Consider the following 12259-nt stretch of genomic DNA (forward strand, 5'->3'; position numbering starts at 1 on the left):
TGTTTTTTCATACTTGTATAATTTGATAGTTTTACTTGTCTAGTTTTCAATCAGGATAGTTAGTGAATTTTTAAAAAATTTCAAATGGGGAATTCATTTAAAATTGACACCTAAAAAGATGATCGTCATATTTTTGGAAAATATCCACAAGTGCCTAGGAATAATAGAAATTTTTCTTAACAAAATTAATTACACGTAAAATCCTGAACGTATACACTGCTTAAAACAATTAAAACATACTGAGGTAGTGGTTTGATCTTGCACCTGGAGAATTGTTTGATCAATTGATGCATCATCGACAGACATAGTTAGGCTATATGAGATAAAAGTGACGTTTGGCAGAAAAAAATGAATTTTATTGAGCATTTTGGTACAAAAGAAAAAAAACACAATTCGAGCATATAAGAAAAAGGTGTTTCCTTAAAAGAAAATCGTTATAAGCAGAGGGTATGGTTTCCCTGGACGGCCAGCAATGTTAAACACCTTTGAGGCATCCAGTCAATGAGGTTAGTAATGAGAGGCTGGGGTATTCAGTCCCACTCCTCCAGAAGAGCTCTTTCCAGTTCTTGGACAGTTAGTCGGGGGTGGTAGACGTCTAGCAATCGTCTGCCTAGAATGTCCAAGTCATATTCGATCGGGTTCATACACGCAGAACATGCTGGATGCTGGCCAATCCATTCGTATGATTCCTTCCTCCAAAAGGAAATCATTCACCAAGTTATAACGATGTGGCCTGCAATTGTCGTCCATTAAAATGAAGTCATTTCTAATTGCTCCAGTGCAAAGGACTACAATACGTCACCTTCGACGTCAAACTCAAAACTTGAATACTGCAAAGTTTCAAAATAAGAAAAATTTGCATTTGTGACTCTCTTCTTCTATTTTATACAAGAGTAGTGTACATTAGACGTTCGTTTTCACGAACCAGTAGGGAACAATAACTTTGATTTTATAATCAAAGATAAAAAAAATAAGTGCTTGATTTTAATTTTTTTTTAATTAAAATCACCTCATTGACTCGATAGATGTTCTCCTTTAATTTATAAAACTGTTCCAGATAAAATCTAGATAGTAATATCTAGATTTATCTAGTAATATATCGATAAAGATGTTCTAGATCGTAAAGATAAAAATCATTTAGTATACACTATATAAGAAACACATACAAAATGAAATCTTTACTTTTAAAAAAAATTTACTTTTATTTTATTGATGAAAAATGAAGCAATTTAATCACTTTTTTTGCTGTTTCAAAACCACATTCTAAAAAATACATATCTCCATTTATATATATTATACATATCTCCATTTATATATTATTATACATATGACGCATGAAAGCATTTCGTGGTTTCTCAAAAATGTACCTCATCTTGTTAGTCACTCAGCTGCCTGCTTTGCACTTCAACATTTCTTCTTGCTTAATTTGATCACAACACTCGAATATGTCATCTGCGGAGAAGACTGGTTCCATGGCTTGACCCTCCCCCTTTCTCCTCACAATTGTATGAGAATGTTTGACAAAATTTTCCCCTGCCATAATATTTTTCACATTTAATTGTCACAAATATCTTCTAAGATTTCCAGGACACTTTCTTAAAGAACTACGTTCAGTGCAGTTTTGAGTTCCACATAGTATCCCAACTTAAACAAATTTTATCTGTTTGAAAATTAAAACAGGAACTAACATATTTTCTTCTCCTATGACTACCCACCCGCTTATAGTGAAAGTAAGCGAAGTGTTGACATAGGAAGAGAGTTCCGCTCTGCGCCACCTGTAGCTCATTTCGAATCTGAAAGTTCTTTATCATTTTCATTCATTATGTTCTTAATTTTTTCATCATCCGATACTTCTTCCGAACAAATTATATCCAAGTCAACATTCAAGAAGTCAACTTGGGGCAGCTGTGGTCTCATGTATGAGTATGGGTTCAAAGTTTATGTATGAGTAACTTATCTTCACTCAAGACATCAGTCACATCTCTTGACTTTTTTCGGTTATACTGATTTCTTTCATAAAGCCTACCTTTGGAAATCCTCTAAATATTGTCTTCAACATCATTCCAAGCAAAGAAACCTTTTAAAAACTTTCTTCCCCTTCCACGTAGTCACTTATAAGAAGGGTTAAAATATGAAATCACAATTCTGTCATCCAATCTTGTTGTCTATTATTCACCTGCTTCAGAACATTATTCCCAGAATGTCTAAGAATCAAGAATGGTGTTTCGCTGTTCACAAATTTAAAGAAAATACATGATTAAAAATTCAAAAAACCCATAAATGGAAGATGGATGAAAATGAGTTCACAAAGAAAATGTTTTTAAGTTATAGTTCGTAAATGGGATTTAAAATTATTATTGTCTCTATGGGCAGCCTTTCATCCCTTCAGAGGGTCGATAAATGAGTACCAAGCATGCTTGGGAACTAAACACTAGGGGTTTCGCGTTCAGCTGACCACCTGAGCGGAACATCTGCTCCTGCACCCCAGAGCCCAATGTCAAGAAAACTGAGATGGACACAGGGCCTTCTATGGGCTGTCGCGCCTCTGAGTTTAGTTTAGTTTTTAGTTCTAAGGGCAATTAGCTCGTAGAATCATGAGTGCCTGGAAATTAAAGGTACCTAAAAATGAGCAGCTGTTGCATATCACTAAAACAAGTAGATTTTTTTTAAAAACATTTTTTACAATGCAAAATTCTTTTGAAATAGGCTACATTTCAAACAAATGAGCACCATATTTTTCATCATTTAATGAATACCAAATTCAAATATATGAACACCATATTTTTCAAAAATACTCTTATGGATCAAAAATATTTGTAGAACCTTTTTTTAAAAAACAAATCCTATTTAGTCCAATGAAGGTCAAGTACAGATCATAGCGCTTACCAAAGAATGGACTCATAGCGAATTGTTTGTAATTTATTTAAAATAGATATGAAGCGAATTGAAACTGGTTTCATATTATTAGATGGGCAATATATATATTATATGTGTCTAAAAGCACAGTAAAGCAAAATACAATGTATATTTCTCATTTAAACAATCCTGGAATCATCCTAATGCATAAATAAAAAAATAACTTAGTATGCAGATATCAAATATTGAGTAAATTGAAAAATAAGCACATTAAAACATAGACACAATTTGAAAACAAAGAAATAGTATGCAACACCTTTATTTCCAATAAATATGAGATATCATTACAAACTTTATTCATGCCATTTTTTGCCCAAAAATTTTATTGTTCATGTACTACTTCCATTTAATTTAACTCTTAAAATTAAACATGCATGTCAAAACATACAGCATGGTTAAATTACTTTGACATCCAGAATGTTTAGGATCAATTATTTTGTACAAATGTTCAATAAGTTAAATGACAAAAAATATAGGCACATTATTATTAAAAATCACAATTTATAAATCTACCTCAATACAGTTTGTAAACAGTACCAAATACATAAATGCTTTGGAAGAGCAACAAGATTCAGATTATATGGGCTTCAAAAAATTTTAACACTAAAAATAAATGGACAGTGCAAGATAAACAAGCAGCTTGAAAGTTAGACAACAAGAACCACATTCATTGCCACAATTCAGTATAGCTGAAGTCTCAGAATAGAACATACTGCCTCAAAAGAACAAGTAAATAAAAGTCAACCAAAGTAAAACTTTTTACTATGACAAATAGAAAATGCCTATATTGTCAAGGTGCAAAAGTAACTGTGCAAAAGTAAAATAATAATAATAAAAAAAATAAATAAATAATTAATTTGAAGATATTAAACAACATAAAATATTTTTCAGAACCAAGAAGAAATAAGATATTGCTGTAAGTTGTAAATATAGCATTAAACAAATATTGAGTAAAACATTTATCACATTAGAATAGAATAAATTTTTATACACAAAAACTTATATCTTAGAGTACTATCCTAATCTAGTCAACTGTTAGTTTTGATAAGTAAAAAAATGAAGAAGAAATCAAGGCGAAAAAGGCAGAATTATGCCATGCTAGTGATATCAACCTGTAGGAATATTTTCCATTGCTGCAGAGCTATTTTTCAATAATGACAAAAATAATTTTTTGCAAAACTTTACAAAAAGATGTTAAAATGAAACAATTCATTGAAATTTCATAAGTTACTAATTTTGTCAAACAATTAAATAGTTTTTAATTTATATTATTTGATGAAGTTTAACAATCTGTTAATAAAAGTACAGTATAGATTCTTACAGGTCCAACTGATAAAAAAAGGTAATTTTGTTCAGAGTAAAATTAAGAATTCACCACATTAATAGAGAAAACAAAATAAGAGAATAACTCCTAAGCAAGCAAAATCAGGGAGTTAAACATTCTACTAAATTCTAAAATATTTCCGCAATTATTCAATAATCTGAAATAAAATCAGCAGCAGTGGGTATCACTGACACCCTGACAGACAATATATTAATGCAATAGTAAATGATACTTTCATAAATTCTATATAATAGTCATAAAATTATATATATATATATATATATATATATTATATAGAGAGGGAGATTGAAATTAAAAAATAAAATGAATATTCTTGTTTATTTTATGCTAAAAATAGTCTGTTATAACAAATAATGCCTTTTAATAACTGCTTGTTTCATTAATCTCTACTGCATTCTAAACTCACTTAAATATACCTTAAATATACCTTGAAAATTTCAATAGACGTCACTTCTCGATGTCACCAACGACACCGTCCTAAAGCATTCTAATTCTAAGTTCAGCATGGCTTTTCATGTTACAACTGTTCGTTGAATTTTTATAACAAGCAAGTTTGTCATAACAGATTAAGGGCATGATTTGGATCGAAAATAATCAGTTTGATATGATAGCATCACTTATTTTTAGTTCAAGACTTATTAATTTANTTTTTTTACAAAAATTACAACAAATAAAATAGAACACAAAAAATAAATATTAGAGTAAAAATAACATGTAAAAACAGAAAATAAAATAAAAGAGAAAGAAAAAACAGTATAAAAAATGAACTATAAAGCGAGTAGCGAAATCAGATATACTTACATGGACGGGAAATTTTTCAAAAATGATTTAAAAATATTTTCCCAACAAGATTGCCAGATTACAAAATATGAAAACAAAAGCACCAATTGAGAGTAAGTAAAGGAATTTAAAGTGCCGTTCTTACTGCATTGCTGAAGTGATTTGTTATGCTGTGCATTGATTTGCTAGTTACCAAGGATGGGCCCGAAATGGATGTGCGCAAGGTAATATTATACTGGATAATTTAAAAAGTGGACCATAAATAATATTAGAAAACAAATATTTATTTAAGAAAAAATATAAAAATAGAAAAGAGAAACATAAATTGCCTGTTTTGCAAATAATTTTAGCCACGGATTTGCACACGGAAAAATTAATACAGAAATTTTTAGTAAATAATTTTACCCACGGATTTGCCCGAAATGGATTTGCACATGGAAAAATTATATAAATTATCAAAGAAATTACTTAGTAAATAATTTTGGCAAAGGATTTATCCGAAATGGATTTGCATATGGGAAAATTATATAAATTAACAAAGAAAATGTTTAGTAAATATATCCACAAAAATATACGATAAATTCAATGCTTTTATATAAAATTTTATTACTTTAGTTGGGTATCCATTGTTTTTTATCAAATTTTGAAAGAGTTTATTCGNTTTTGGATAAATAAATATTACTACATATTCTTTTAATTCTGTTCATTTCATTAAAAGTGGTATTTAAATAGATGCTCCTAGAAACATAAGAATTCCAAGTAATTAGTTTATTAATATTAAAATTTAATTCATTTCGTTTATCATATAAATCAACAAAGCAGATATTTTTAACTTTTATAATACCCAAATCCAAAAAATTGAAATTAATATTATTATCATGATTACAAAGCAAGATTAATTCCTCAGGGTAAATATCATTTAATAAAATAGTATAATCTTGTAAATTAAAGATAATTAAGTCATCAATATATCTAAAAACAAATTTAATACTAAGAGTATAATTTTTTTCATAATAATACAATAATAAGTTAGCTAAGAGAGATGAATAATTAGATCCTTGTGGTATTCTATCAATTTGAAGAAAAATATCCTTTCCATTGCAAAGATAATTATTAAGATAAAAATTAATCAGAATTTCCTAATAGTCAAAATCGCAACAAAGGATATTTTTAAAATCATTGTAATAATTCAAAAGAACATCTCTTAGTTCAGAAAGGGGAATGCTATTGAAAAGACCCTGGAAATCAAAAGTCGGAATAGAATTAATTTTATTATGTTTAATGAAATCTAAAATCGGCTGAGTATTAGTGATAATCCAAGAGAAACCTTCTTTAGAAATATTGTTAATAATTTTATTTAAGTAGTTAGAGAAAATGGTGCCAGGTTTAATTAGATAAGCATTAGAACCACATGTGATAGTTCTAAATTTTACCGAAATTTTATGAAATTTAGGACTGATAATTAAGTAAGGAAATTGTATATTGCTAATTTTAATTTTTAATCTCTTATAAAAAGTTTAACTTTTTTTAATGACAATATTATTATTGAAATTACTAAGTTTAAAATTTTTACTATTTTTTAATTCCGTATTTAAAATTTCAGCATAGAATTTTTTACAGAATATAGCATAATTATTGTTAGCTTTGTCTATGGGAGTAATTACAAAATTTTTTTGAAGTTGCTTAATTGATTGAACAATATTAGAAAAATTTGTTGAATTGTTATTCTTATTTAAATTATCCTTATTATTGAAAATAAAGTTTTTAAAGTAATAATAAACTCCCCATTTCCATTCTGTTAGCATACCTAAAGGTAAAGAGAATCTATTTGATATCTTTAAACAAAAACTATTGAGATCATTAAGAAAGTATTTTAGAATCTTATTGATTGATATATGGTAAATGGGTCTAAATTTTGTGCCTTTTATCATTAAATTCCTAAGTTCCAAGTTTTCTATAATATTTAAATTAACGGTAATAATATGTTTATGATGTTTATCAACAAAATCAAAATATTTCTCTTCCTCACGGTGACATTCATAATCGGATATATTAATACTCCCTAAATTTTTGTTTACATCATTATAACTAAATATAGTTCTACCAAGAGATTTATTATATTTAAAACTTTTAATTATGTTAAAATCTTTTAATGGAAATAAAGCTTTAATAAAGCTGATTTTACGTGTTATTTTTACTTATTGTGTTCTATTTTATTTGTTGTAATTTTTACAAAAATTTTTTTGAGTGCTCCTCAGACTATTTTATTAATATATTTTGCTTTGGCTATATTGATACAATATCAGAAAGCACTCCTTTTTGCGGATATAATCGTGTGGACTGATAGTTTTCTGTTTTTTTTATTTTTAATTTCAAAATTTCATCCTTTTTTTTAAAAATCAGTTGTTTATTATTTTTTTCATTATTATTCCCCCCCCCCCTTTTTTCATATGTCTATAATTTTCCTTTGTTTTATCTTCATTTTGAACTTTTATATATATATATATATATATATATCTGGTTATGATTAATTGCACACTGGCTATAATTATTTTTAACTTTAATAAAAGGTAGCATTAACTGCATTTAAAGAACTTTTAAAATGTTTCAGTATAAAATGTTTCAGTATCTTTTATAAAGAATTTAAACATTTAACAATATAATATACCTGGCTTTTAGAAATCTTATTCAACTTCAAGATTATTTTATAAAATAGAAAACTTTTGACTGAAGTTTTAAAGCCTATAAATAGATATTTAACAATGTTTAACTCATGACAGCAATGCAACTGAGCAGGAATATAAAATGTTAGAAAAAGCTAATATAAATAGTGAATTGCAACTAATGATATTAATGGAGAAATTTAAGTTAGTTACGTTTTGAAGCTCCTGTGAAAAAATCAAGAACCTTAAAAAAATTTCAAATAGGCTGTCAAATATTAAAACATGCAACTAAGTTAAGAAAAGTTTCAGACAACAAGTTAAGAAAATAGTTAATAGTAATAGAAAATAGACAATAGTTAAGAAAAGTTTCAGACAACAAAATTAGGTACTGGTATTAAGTAGGTTCATTAATTTGCATAAAAATTATGAACTTACTGATTATGAATTAAGCATCTGGCACTTGTTTATAATATATATATTACTGAACAATTATTTGTTCATGAATTAGCTTGATTCATTAAAATTTGAAAATTTAAAAAAATAGCATTGATAACATAATCTAAATTCTTACGCATGACTCATTATTAAGACTTAAGATTTTAAAAATAGTTCTTTTAAAACAGGATAAAAGTTCAGATATAATTAATATTTGTGTCATAAAATAAACTTTCCAAACTATATCTTGACTTGTTTAATAATTTAAAAAAGAAATAAGAGAATAAATTCTAGTCATTAATATTCTGACACCGTTTAAAATAGAGTAATCTAACATGAACAATCATAACAGTTTCGGAACTATCATTTCTTATATTTTAAAAGATGAGCAGTGTTCTTATAATTTGCTTAAAAACTTACCAAAATATATTTAAAAATTAGCACATTTCACAAAAATCAACTATATATCTTAAAATTTTCATCTACTGTTAATTTTATAACAGATAACATTTTAATTTAAAGCAAAATGGTAGGCTTTTTGATATATTAATACTACTATCACTGGATTAAGAAATTCAAATATATATTAATAATACATATTTCATTAAAAAAATAGTCAATATACCTTTCTAAAGAATTGGTTACTTAAAATAACAGTCAAAATTAGACAAATATTCAGTTAATTAATTTATAAATTAAAAGTTTTTTAAAATAAATGTTGTTATGATGATATTACATGAAACCATTATTTAAGAAATACTGAAAATGTAAGCAATAAGTATTCAAATTGTTATACTTCACATTCAGAATTAAAACTAACTGCATAGTGAAAAACTTCAGAATCTAATTTTTATGATATATTTATTCTAAATGCACACACTTTAAAAGCTGAAATAATGACAGCATTAATGCTTTATTTTAACTGATTTAATTATTTTAATAAAGTAAAACCCTACATAAGATTAAATTTACAAAATGTTTGCAAAAAAACGATCAATGGTTGTTTGAGTTGCAGTATTTAAAATTAACTTTTCAACATCATTTGAGAGTTTATAGAAGTTTGTATAGTTTTCGATATTTCCTCCTCTTTGTTCTAAAGCTTGCCGCAATACATTAAGTGCTTTTCTGACTTCCATTGAAGATGGCACTAATGAGTTTATTTCATCTTCTGAGTTGAGTTGAAACAATGTCCCATGAGTTACGAGTCAAATGCATTGATTCCAAAATAGTAAGGGATTTCGATACCTTGTTTGCAGTTAAGAGTTCGGAAGAGCTGTCACAGTCTATGTCACTAATGATTTTTTGAACAACCATTTTTCTGTAATGAAACTTGAATGATCTTATGATTCCCTGATTAGGGGGTTGAATAATAGCTGTAGTGTTGGACAGTTTTTGGAAATCTATTTATGTTCTCTGTTAAGATAGATAACAAAAGAAACTTCTCTCCTTTCTATGGTTCATTCAATAAAAAGTAAAATAAGAATTCGACCCCCTGTTGAGTGAGATAGGTTTCTCCAAACTTCATTCAAGTCAAGGAATTTACATTGATAAATTGATTTCTACAAACTTGCTGCTTACCACCCACATTTTTCCTTAACTCTTACACTATGTATATCACTGGGAAGTGCTAACCACACCTGTTTCACAGGTTTGTGATTAACTGTTGCTTCTTCTAAAAAAAATCTTTAAACTTTGAAAAAATAAAATTTTAAAAGGATGTTCTTAACAGGATGTTCTTAAAAGGATGTTATTAAAGGATGTTATTAAAGGATGTTCTTAACATGTATTAATATTGTAATGATTCGGTTCTTGCCGATTTGATTTCATAAAGCGGCTGATTTTATTATCTGGAGATTTTATTAGCGGCGGGCACTGTAATTTGAACATTAAAGATAAGATTGGTTTGCTATGAGGTAGCAAATGATTATTCGTAGGGAGCCAGTGAATTATTTCTAAAATTGTCTTATGAAGTTGCTGAAAAAAATAATACAATTCAGTGGAGATATTTTTTAAGGAAATCATAATAAAAAAAATAAAAATAATTAAAATATATAATTAAATAATTTTAAAAAAGTATTTTCAAAACCAAGACAAGAATCATATTAGTTACTAGAGTTGAGCAACAAAACATTTATTCTTAACCATTGTGATAACAATATTTGATTTATATTGAGAAAATTTTAATGCATATTGAGTATATGATAATTTTCAAAAATGATAAATATCAAAAACACAATTATCAATTACAGTTCTTGAACATCAAAAAATTGCACTCTTTATTTAAAATGACAAATATAGAATGTGATAATACCAGGAGTATTACCGACATTGATAATTATAGATTATAATATTACGCTGAATTTTATATTTTGCTTGGTTAACAATAACTTGACCAAAGTCAAGTTAAATTTGAAAAATATTGTAATACACTGTGAAATATGTATGTTTCATGGCAATTTATCATGATATTAAAATTCTAATTAGGTCCCATTAGTTACATTTTAAAAAAAATTGTTAATAAAATATTAGATAACAGACAGATTTTCATGCTTAAAATATTATGTAACAAGAAGTAGAGTTCAAAAATTTAATTTTGAAATTATATAATGAAAATATGGAATATCCCATTTGCTAGTAAATTTACAAACATTTAATAAATCTCTAAAAACTTGAATAGACAAAAAACTGCAAATATATTTAAATAAAAAAAAGCTTATATACATAATTATGAAATAAAATACAAACATTGCCCAAGCTGAAGACATTAAGCAGGCTTTGTTGCAGGCCAAAGGAAAAATCAGGGTAGCAATGAAAAAAACACGACAAAATTGGAACAGATTTGGAATGGCAGAGCATTTTTTAGAACAGTTAATTAAAAAATATAATAGTAACTCTACTTAATAGTAACAAAATAAAATTTAACAGCAAAAAAATTACTTGTTGATAGCAAAAAGTTTTAACAGTTTCCAGAATAATTTTATCAATACAGAGCAAATAATAGCTCCAAATTAAAATATGGAAAAATTTGATGGGATTGTTGCATTAAAAAAATGAACAGTATCAATTCGTCAATATTTTACTCATACCAATATATAATTCAAATGTGAAATTGAACTGAAGATTTCTTTAATCTAATTAAAGTAGGGCTTCAATAATCTCAAAACTAAAATGCAATGAATATGTTGCTTAACATTTATGTACAACACTAATTTTAGTGAGCAATCTCCTAATTCATCATTTAAAAGTTTTATGACTGCTTGTTGACTGAGATCACATGAAAGAAAACAATCAATATTTGTGAAACTGGAAAATCTTACAAGATTTTTTGTTGTATTTGTTGAAAATAATAAGTAAGCATATCACCCTTGAAATCAACATCATAAAAATTGGATGTTGCAAAATTGCTTATCAATTTTCCTTTCGATTGAATGACTTAATTCCCAAAGAGGTTGAAACAATGAATCCTCTGGGTAAGGTTATAAATATCTAAACCATGTAAATAATCAATGAATAAACAGTCCCTATATTGGAACTATCAAATATTGCGATTTTGACAAGCATTAAAAAAAAAAAAGAAAAAAGATATTGGATCAAAATTTTTCAATTCTTTAAATCTACTTTTTCAAAAATCTGAACTTTAATTCCTGGAAAATCGAATATTCTATACACACACAAAATTCAGGACAAATACGGATAAAATACTTTTTATTAGGAACATTAAGATTATCAGGACAATTACTAACCTGACTTATTTTTAAATTCTAATTTTCTAAATTCTAATTTTTAAAAACAGCAGTCTTGAATATAAAAACAAACTGAGATCAAGCGTAAATAGAAAAAACTTGATTATTCTGTCAAGAAATTAAAATGAGGTTAATTTCATACACACACAATGTAACCAACAGACATTTGTAACGATGGGATTATTTTTTTAAATACTGTTCAAATTTTGTAAATCAAATCTTAAACCCATATCAATGACTATTACTAACTCTGTTCATTAAGCTCATTAGTTATGTAAACTAATAACTGGCAATGTATGGATAAAAAAAAAAATATATAAAAGAGTAAAGGAAAAAAATTTAGATTGGCTAAGTAAATAAAAAATAATACAGGATAT

At 26.8% G+C, this 12259-nt stretch overlaps 1 protein-coding gene across 1 annotated transcript in view; it reads right to left on the minus strand.

Moving 5' to 3' along the window:
• LOC107443552 (putative nuclease HARBI1) overlaps positions 1-12259 on the minus strand; it is a 34021-nt gene that overhangs the window by 9353 nt on the left and 12409 nt on the right. The gene's annotated exons all lie outside the window — the stretch shown is intronic.

Source organism: Parasteatoda tepidariorum, chromosome X2 (genome assembly GCF_043381705.1).
Source record: "Parasteatoda tepidariorum isolate YZ-2023 chromosome X2, CAS_Ptep_4.0, whole genome shotgun sequence".
In the NCBI taxonomy this organism is placed as follows: Eukaryota; Metazoa; Arthropoda; class Arachnida; order Araneae; family Theridiidae; genus Parasteatoda; species Parasteatoda tepidariorum.